The sequence below is a fragment of the Hordeum vulgare genome, chromosome 5H (genome assembly GCF_904849725.1).
Source record: "Hordeum vulgare subsp. vulgare chromosome 5H, MorexV3_pseudomolecules_assembly, whole genome shotgun sequence".
Classification (NCBI taxonomy): domain Eukaryota; kingdom Viridiplantae; phylum Streptophyta; class Magnoliopsida; order Poales; family Poaceae; genus Hordeum; species Hordeum vulgare.
Window position 1 is genome coordinate 409,581,888 of NC_058522.1, and position 10,410 is coordinate 409,592,297.

General features: G+C 45.1%; 1 pseudogene; it reads right to left on the bottom strand.

The window, feature by feature from the left end:
- Window positions 1-980: 980 nt before the first annotated feature.
- LOC123396794 lies at window positions 981-8,994 on the bottom strand (annotated as a pseudogene).
- Window positions 8,995-10,410: the final 1,416 nt, after the last annotated feature.

The window sequence follows — 10,410 nt, forward strand, 5'->3', positions numbered from 1 at the left end:
AAAGTGCCTAGTTGGCATGCATGATACTACCTATGATACTACCATTACGGGCAGCCTTACACTTTGGTCGACAGACTGGTTTCGCGTCTACGTTTCGAAACGATCTGAGACCCCAACAAAGTTGTCTCATGGTAAATCTGTTGATGCATGGTTCTGTAAACAATGGCAAACTCTTATGAATAAAGGAACACACCTCTTGTTTCTTCTTAAACTTTATTTGTGCACACAAAATCACAAAGGAAAAGGAAAACAAATGTGTGTTAAATCACTACTACTAGTTGGCTATATTGTTTATCCTGATAGAGGCGAACCCAGTCATTTGATAGTGGCATCTTGCAAACTTCATGAACCACATATTGCAGTCAATCATCAAACCAACACAATCATAGTAAATCATCCATCATCATTACCACCAATGTACTAATATAGAGTTCCCTTTCTTTTAATCTGGGATGATGAGTGGTAGTAGTACATCGGATGAATGAAACAAATGCCGTTAACACATGAGCTTCAAGAAACTGAAGTACAATATCTCTCAACTTATCTTTCATTAAACTGGATTCTTTATCTCTCCTTTGTTCGATCATGCCCATCGAATCAGATATTGAAATGTCACTTGATATCTATAAGTTTGGTTCAAAGATAGGGTGAGCTATTCACATGAAGGCTAAAATGAGATAGGTTTCAGTGGACATTTTCGTTTACAAATGCTAAGACAATCCCAAATCCAGACATGAGGAACAACCTAAGAATTCATTCTTAAAGTTAAAAAAAGTCTTATCTTACGAACTTCATGAGCCACATGTTAGAGTAAATCATCATCATCAATGTACCATTATCAAGTTTTCTTTCTTTTATTCTACTATAAGATGATGAGTGGTAGTAATACATCGGATGAATGAATGAATGTTGTTAATACATGAGCTCCAACAAACTAAACTACAGTATCTCTCAACTCACATTTCAAAAAATTGAATTATTTATCTCTTTCCCTGCCGTCGTCCGCTGGCCGGCGAGGCACCAAGCGCCGGGAACTCGTCGGTGGAGAGGATGAAAGGGACGCCTCCCCCGGGGCTCTGTGCCTGTCCCGCCCTGACAGCAGCAGCTTCCTGGTACAGAGGCGCCGCTGCTTGCCGCTGATGCTGCTGCTGGGGTGTCGCATGCTTCGCCGCCTCCCCCTGCCTCTGCTCCCAGGCTGCTCTGTTCGGAGGCGCGCTCGCCGCCGTCATCACCGGCCGGACCTCAGCAGCCGCGAGGCTTTGCAGCAGCGGGTCAGGCCGGAATCCGAACGGGACCTTGGAGGCGTCCATCTTCCGGAACGTGATGGAGATCCTCTTGGTCGGCACGGCGGGGACGCAGTGCTTGGCGACGTCGGCGCCGTTGCCATTGAGCACAAGGACGGACCCGACGGGCAGCGGGATGGAGGCGGCGGCAGAGAACTCCCCTGGCGCGAGCACCTTCATATCCCTACGGAAGAGGTTGTACGGCGATGGCATGTGCTCCAATTCCGAGATGGCTTTCCTCACATCTATCTCATCTCCCTTACCACAGGCGCGCCTGCGACGGTGCTCCCCATCGCCGGCGGCTCGGGCCGGCACGCAGGAGAGCGTGATCGTGGGAAGCATCCACGTACACCTGCGCGACCGTGTGCCGCAAGCCACGCACGAGTCGGGCATTCTCGGGCCTAGGCCCGTGTCGAGCATTCTCGGGCCTAGGCCCGTGTCGAGCATCGGGCAAGGAGAGGCCCCGACCCCGTTAAGAGAAGGCCCGCGTGCTACAGGAAGCGGTGGTAGGGTTTTGACGATATCCCCACCCGCCCCCGCAGCGTCGCCCATTTCAGATCTCTCCTCCCTCCTCGGCCACTTCTGGGGAAAAGCTAGGGTTTCGCCACCTAGGGTTCCACCTTCGTTCGGCTGGTGGGGGGAAGGTGGGAGGGGATAGCAGATCATTTGCTGAGGTGACAACATCGCTACCGTGGAATCCACCCATGGCAGGGCGAGAGATGGGTAGCCGTGGGTTCCGTGGAGATGGAGGAGGCGATGGTCGATTCGGGCGCGGTGGAGGTGGTGGTCGGATCGGACCTGGAGGAGGTCGCGGCCGTGGCGGAGGCGGACACAACATGGTGTGGATGCGCGAAGCCGAAGACGGCGGGCAAAACTCCTCCAACATAGATCCACGACATGGCGGTTCTGACAAGGCCAGATGGGAGGCAGCGGCCATGGAGGTGCAAGGAGGAGCCCGCGGGGAGAAGTGGGGCGACAACAGCACCCAGGTCGCTGCAGGTGGATCTGCGGGAGGACGACTTCAGGAGACGCGTCCGCAACAACTTCATCAACCTCCTGATCGTCGACATCCTACTCCCGGCAAGAGGAACGCCTCTCCACTAGTGGGAGGCGCCGAGGTTTGCGTCACTTGCAAGGATCCTGGGCACTTGCCTGTTTGTTGTCCGCGTGCTATTTGTGGTAGATGTGGGATTCATGGACATCTGGCCCCGATATGCAATATTGTTCCTCCATGGGAGTGTGTAGCACCCATGTGTGGGTTCCAGGCAGAGGGAAAAGGCTTTTTCTATATCCATGATCATAGTACTCCTAGCCAAACTACTGATAGGAACAGGTTTATTGTGATTTCTGTGGTGGAGGGCCATGCATCTGGTAGACAGTTGGAGGAATTCTTTAATTCATACATCAATACTAACTGGAGGTGCTCGGCCAGATCTATTGGCCCTAATACCTTTGTTATGAGATTCCCATCTCCTAGAGATGTGGATAAAGATTGCTTTGCTGAGAGTATGAATGTTAAGAGTTGTGGTGCTGTTATTAATCTGAGAAAATGGTCTGAATCTGTGGGGGCTAAAGGGGTGCTGAATGTTGCTTGGGTTAATGTGAGTAACATTCCTCTAGATAAGAGACATGAGAAGAATATTGCTTATGTGGGATCCCTTGTGGGAGTAACCTTGGAGTTTGATAAAGCAACTATAAATAGGCCTAAATCTGTTAGAATTAAGCTGGGTTGTAGAGATGCTGAGGATATCCCTGCTTCAGCAGAAGGGGTGTTGGGAGGACACTTTTATGATTTCTTCTATTCTGTTGATAAAATCCTGATTAAAAATCCCCCAGGAGAGAGAATTGGAGTGCAGCAAGAAAATGAGGAAGGTAATGCTGCTAAAAAAGCTAGATTCACTACTAATATTCGTGGTGAGAGAAACATTGCATCCTCATCGAATATGGGGGAGTCTTCGGCTCCTCTAGGAACAACTGGAGGTGGTTATGGGGAAAATGTGGTGATGAATCCTGTGGAAGAAAATATGGAGGAGGAAAAGAAACAAAATGAGAGTGAGGACATATTGTCTGAGGAAGAAAGTGAGGAAGTGGGAAATGAAGTGCTTATTGATACTATGGTGGAAGAGGCTGAAAAAAATCAAAACAATGAGGAAGGGGGGAATGTGGATTCTGGGATGGTATCCTATGGTGAAATTATAGTGAATTCTATGCAGATTGTGCCAAGCTCTATATCTATTTCTGGTAAAAAATTCTTATCATATCTTGATGCTTGTATGGGTGAACCTGTGGTGACTGAGATGGACCCTAGTGACATCTCTGGTAACCAAAAAATACAGTCATATCTGGTGCAGTCCCCTGATAATTCTGGTGAGAAAGTGGAAGTGATTCCTACTCCCCCTGTGAGGGAGGAAATGCAAGTCAGATGTAGCAAGAGGAATATGGGAGGCAATGTGGAACATATGGGTGTCAGAGCTGAGAGCCTGGCTCAAAAGAGAGACCTGCAAGGTAATAGCATATCTCCTGGTAATTCTTTTGAAGTTTTATCAAATCTTGAGATTATATCTGCTGTTGTTAAAATGGGTGTTAATATTCCTGATGATGATTTTGAATCCATAGATATTATAAGAGAACTTGAGATTTCTAGGGCTAATATTGCTAAAAAAGTTGATAAGAATGATAATCAACATGATACAGTTTTGTTGATCACTAATGTTGCTGGAGAAGCATCTCCCTTAGATACTGAGTGGGGAGGAGATGAGGGTTTAGATGCTGATGACTTTACTGTGGTTAGATCCAGGAAAAAAGAAAGGAAAAATGTTAATATTACTATATCTAAACATGTGACTAGAAGTCAAAAACAGAAAGTGGGAGATGGTGCAGGTAAGGCTATGGCTCCTGGCAAACCTAGCACCAAAAACCACAATACAAGAAATAGAAAAAATGATTAGTCTCTTTTGGAATTGCAGGGGGATTGGGAAGAGAGGCATGGGGACATATATCTCTGACTTGGTCAGGGATTTTAAACTTGACTTTGTTGGGATTCAAGAAACTATGAAGAAAGATTTTTCACCTAAATTCTTGAGAAAGATTGATCCTGGAGAAGCCTTCAGTTGGAAGTGGATCCCTTCGGAAGGGAAGTCGGGTGGAATATTGGGAGGCTTTAGAAGTAATATATTTGATCTTGTTAGTTGTGTGGAGGGCAAATATCTTATGAAATTCGAATTATGGAACAAGATTCTTAAGATGAAATGTTGTATTCTGGTGGTGTATGGATCAGCACATGAGGAATTTAAAACTGATTTCCTGACGGAGCTGGCGGCTACTTGTAGTCACATTACTTGTCCCTACATTGTGGGAGGAGATTTTAATATCCTTAGATTTGTGGGGGAGAAAAATAAGAAGGTGAAGTTAGGACATTCCTCAGACCTTTTTAATTCCATTATTAATGCTCTTTCCTTGCGGGAGGTGGATATGAGTGGTGGCATTTATACCTGGTCCAATAATCAGCAGAATCCCACATTGGAGAAACTGGATAGAGTGTTCATGTCCAAATCCTAGGAACATTTGTTTCCTTTCACTTTTGTTAGGAAGATTGTTAGAGAGATTTCGGATCACTGTCCCCTGATTCTTAATACTGATGATAATACTCCCATTAATTTTGGAAAGAGGGAGTTCAGATTTGATCTGAATTGGTTAAACAAGCCTGATTTTCATACTTTGGTAGCTAAGATTTGGATGCAACCTGTTTATTCTGGTAATCCTATTGATATCATGAATATCAAATTAAAGAGGTTCAAAAAGTATTTTAAAGGGTGGGGCTCGAGTAATTTTGGTCATGCCAGGAAGAGAAGAAAGTGGTTGAGAGAGGAATTAGGGCGTATTGAGGAGTTGCAAGAAAATGATGCTTTGAGCCCTGAGCTCTACTGCAAAAAAGTGGAAATGCTAGTTGAACTAAACAGCCTGCTGATGGAAGAGGAGGTAGCTTGGCTACAGAAATCACATGACAATTGGTTGCTAAAAGGTGATAGCAACACTGAATATTTTCACAGGATTGTGAATGGGAGGAGAACAAGAAATACTATCATTTCTCTTCGCTGTGGGGATGTGATAATAGAAGGGAATAAGAACATGCTTAAACATGCCACTGATTTTTATAAAGAACTTTTTGGTCCTGCCCCTGGGAACATGTGCAAGATAGATGGGAATATGTGGGGTGATAAAGAGAAATTGGGAGATATTGAGAACTTTCTCTTACTTAGACCTTTTTCGGATACAGAAGTGAAAAATGCTTTGTTTCCAATGAAACATAACAAGGCCCCTGGACCTGATAATATTCCTATTGAGTTTTTCCAATCCTGCTGGGATATTGTTAAGGAAGATGTGATGTCACTTTTCCAATGGTTTCATGAAAATAAGCTCGATGTGGAGAGACTCAACTATGGTATAATAACGTTGTTATCGAAAGTAGCTGGAGCTGATAAAATGCAACAGTTCACACCTATTTGCTTGCTTAGATGTATTTACAAGCTGATTACTAAGGTGCTGACTATCAAATTAGAACCCCATGCAGACATCTTGTTTAGTCGGCATCAGAATGCCTTTATCAAAAATAGAGATATTATGGACGGGGTCATGTCACTGCATGAGATCCTGCATCATACTTATGCTCAGAAGAAAAAAGGGATTGTCCTTAAACTTGATTTTGAAAAAGCATATGGTAAAGTTAACTGGGAATTCCTGTTGGAATGTCATAGCAAAAGAAATTTTGACCCACGCTGGATTGAGTGGATTAGGAGAATCCTGGTGGGTGGTACTATCAGCGTGAAATTAAATGATGAGGTGGGAGAATATTTCCAAAGTGCTAAGGGAGTGAGACAGGGGGATCCCTTATCCCCTTTCCTCTTTAAACTTGCTGCTGATTGTCTTACTAAGATGGTCCTGAAAGCACAGGAGAATGGCCTATTTACTGGGTTAGCAGCGGACTTAGTGGAAAATGGGTAGCAATTCTTCAGTACGCAGATGATACTATCTTATGTTTTGAAGACAATGTTAATAACGCTTTGAATATTAAACTGCTGCTTTATCTCTTTGATATTATGTGTGGTTTGAAAATCAATTTTGTGAAGAGTGAGATCTTCTCGGTTGGTGCGGATGATGACACTATGAGAAACTATGCTGATATGTTCAATTGTGAGATTGGGGTTTTTCCTATTAAATACTTAGGTATGCCTGTCAGTTATGCTGGACTTAAGTGCAGTGATTGGCTTTTTGTTGATGACAAGTTTATTAGTCATGGGGAATCCTGGATTAGTGAGTCTTTGTCCAGTGGGGGTAGGCTTATTAAAGTTAATGCGGTACTATCTCATATTCCCTCATATTATATGTCCATGGCCTTGATTAAAAAATCTACACTGGAAAAATGGGACAAACCAAGAAGAAAATTCTTTTGGCACAGCAAAGGAAGAAAAGGATATCATATGGTGAAATGGACCCGTGTTTGTAGATCTAAAGCAAAGGGGGGTCTGGGGGTTAAAGATTTAAGGAAACAGAATATCAGCTTGTTAGCTAAATGGTGGTGGAAGTTGGAGAAGAAGGAAGGATTATGGCAAGATATTGTGAAATCTAAGTACCTCAGAAGGACATCTGTAGCTAAGGTTAAGCAGAAAGCTTCTGATTCCCCTTGTTGGAAAAATATTTTGAAAGTTAAGGAGCATTACATGGCTGGTAGAGGGGTGGTGCTTAATAAAGGTAACATTGCTAGTCTTTGGCTAGATGATTTGGGTGAGAATATCCTTTTTAAAGATAAATATCTTGATCTTTTTGAGATTTGCTTAGATAAGGAGTGTACTGTGGATAAACTGGAAAGTATGAATCATCTAACTTCTTTTAGGAGAAGGTTATCTCCAGCTATGCTTCAAAAATGGGATGATATGAAGCAATGTGTGTTGGATAAGATTTGTGCATATAAAGATGATGAGGTTTACTGGAGGTTAGATAACTCCAGAGAATATTCTACTAAATCCATGTATAGATGGTTGGAGAGAAACCTTGCGGGGGCGCATTATAAGTGGATTTGGGGGGCTAAAATTCCTCTGAAAATCCAAATTTTCTTGTGGCAGCTATTCCAAAACTCTATTCTTACTAGAGATAATATGAGAAAAAGACACTGGCAGGGAAATCCTAAATGTTCTTTTTGTAATGAACTTGAGTCGGCGCGGCATCTTTTCTTTGGGTGCTCTGTGGCCAGGATTGTTTGGAGAATGGTTGGTGCTGTTTTTGGTACTAGTTATATTCCGAAAACAATCTGGCGGGTCTTTTCTTGGTTATATGCTTTTTTGCCAGGCTTATGCAAAATTTATACTGTTGGCTTAGCTGCAGTTTGCTGGTCCATTTGGTTGGCTCGGAATCGGGCTACTTTTGAGAAGAAATGGATTAAAACTCCTTTTGAAATTGCTTTCACAACGTGTGCGTTTATTGATTACTGGGCAGGTATGCAGAAACCGGCGATGGCAGAGAATGTCAAGAAGGGAGCTCAGTTGCTAAAGAAGAGCGCAGCTCAAATGCTGCGGCTGTGTGAACCCCCGAGGGAAGAAGCGAGCGAGCAGGCTGATGAAGAAGAAGTCTCGGATGAATGGTAAATGCAGATAGGGAGATGTTCGATTCACTTTTGCTGGTTTGCAGTGATGATGGCTTGATGCCCGTGGTGGTGCTCTAGGCTTTGTGTCCCATTTGGTGAAAACTTTTTGGTTTATTTCTGTGCTCTTTGGTGAGCCTGGTCTGGTGGTGGCTGTTATGGGGTGCCTGGTAGTGGTACTGATTCATGGTAGTGTGATACTTGTGGTCTTTGTTGCGTAGTTTAGGGTGATATAAGGTTTTCGCCCCGCAGTTCATGTTCCTGACGACAAGCGTGAATGGTGGGTTTTCTGATATTGCACCGAACTCACTTTTTTCCCTTTCCCTCTCTTTCTGGTCCTGGTCTCAAAACATTGTATTTCCGTTATGAAAGTAATGGAAAGGGGAGAAAGCCCGGTTCGAAAATGTCCATGCCGAAGAGGATGGGCGCCTCGGCGAGGAAGGTGGCGGTGCAGAAGGGGCGGAGGAAGTCGTGGTGGTCGACATGCGGCGGGATGCAGTCGTCGACGTCGTAGACGTTGACGATGCAGCTGTCGGGCACGCAGGTGGGCGGGAGCACGCGCCAGAGCACGAGGCGCGCGCGCCATGGCGGCGAGGAGGGGAGGGAGCGGGTCGACGGACTCGTCCCGCACGATCCCCGGCGGGTTGTCGTCCCTGTCGGCGGCGTAGTTGTAGGAGCAGCCGAACTGGATGGTGGCCCTGCCCTTGCCCCGCATCCACTTGCGCGGCTCCGAGTAGGTCCGCTCTGCAGTCCGAGAAGAATCGGGGTCGTCAGATCAGGATCGGGCAAGGAAGAAGGAGCACGAGAGAATTGATTTGATTGGTTAATTCATCGGAGGAGCGTTGGAGAAGAAGAGGAGGAAGGTTGGGTACCTCGGAGGCGGCCGCGGCGGCCCTGGTCCTGGAGGTCGAGGACGCAGGCGACGATCTTGGCCTGCTCGTCGGGGGAGAAGACGTTGGTGTGGAGCTCCAGGCCCTGGAGCACGTTGACTATGCGGTCGTCCACCCGCTCCATGTGGCGGAAGTCCTTCTTGCGGCGCACCCTCGCCACACCCTCATCGGACAGCAGCGTCGACATCGCGGTGGCTCCGACGGGCGGCGTGGGAGCAGAGGCAGGAGCAAGGGGGATCTGGGCAGAGGATTTGAGTGGATTGGCGGCTGAGGTAGCTCAGCTTTATATGGAAAGGTGAGGTCACCTCCAAATCGGGGTCAGGTCCGGTGTTTCGCCCAAACACATGGGCCGCTCGTGGGGGTGGGCGCGTGCGGACACGTACTTTCATATTCCCCGCCTTCACCTAGCGCGCGCGCTCGTATGTCGATCTGCACAACCCGACGCCGGCCGGACCACAGCTTGGGTACCAAATCACTATCCAAGGCCCCGTTTGGAGCCCCTCCACCTCACAACTCCGATCCCGGAGCAGTCAGAACTTTAGTTGAAAATCAGAAAGCAATAGTTTCCTCCCTTCACATGTCCTAGAATTTATGGATGTTGGTGGATTGCCGAACGTGGTCTAAGTACTAGTACTCTTTGTAAATATGCCTCATACATTCTTAGATTTTGATAAATGACACACATACAATGTGCGTTATTTATCACAATCTTAGAGTTTTCTTATTTTAGATTCATTTATTAAACACGTTTTAAGCTTAAACTATATATTTCAAACAATTTTCATTGTTGGATTTTTCGAGTTGAAATCTTCAAAACTAGATCTCTTATTGATAGGCTTCGATGAACCTTTCTTTTCATGAAAAAGAAGAACAAAAAAGTCCAAACCGGGATCATATTTTTTTTACTTTCCGAAAAGACGGTGTTTTGCCTCTTGCGGACGCAAATATGTGTTTCCACGAGAAGCAAATGTGTCTCTCACGAAAAAAAATGTGTTATGTTTTCCTTTTTTTACGAGACACGCGAATGTGCATCTCGCAAAAGCAGATTGGTGCTTACATGACAAGTAAATCTGGGGCTCTCGTCTCGTGGAGGAAAAAAAACATGTTTTTTCTTTTTCGAGAGGCACAATTATGGCTTTTACATAAGTGAATTTCTGTCTACACGAGAAGTAAATTTGTATCACTCATGAAGAAAAAAGGTATTTTCTACACCCAAAAAAATGAAATTATTTTTTATCCAAACCCTAAAAAAACCGGGGGTAAACCGAATAACGTAAAAAACAATCATTTAAAAGATGAGAACGCATGCTGACAAATTAGAAAAATAAATCTGGAGGAAGCGTCCAGAATGACACGCTTTTAGCCCACGGAAAGTGACCCTTGAGGGGTCTCTCGAATGAGTACTCGATGATTAGTTGTTCTCGCTTCAGCGGCTCCTATTTGACGCGCAGGTTGCCGTGGAGTGACCAGGCATGTACTATTTTTAACGATGGTATTCGTAGGGGTGGCCCATTTTTTTGATTTCATCTCCATCGATTTTAGGAAGGTCCCGAGCGCTTTCATGAACTATTTTTTTCATTCATTTTTCTTTCTTTCTTATTTT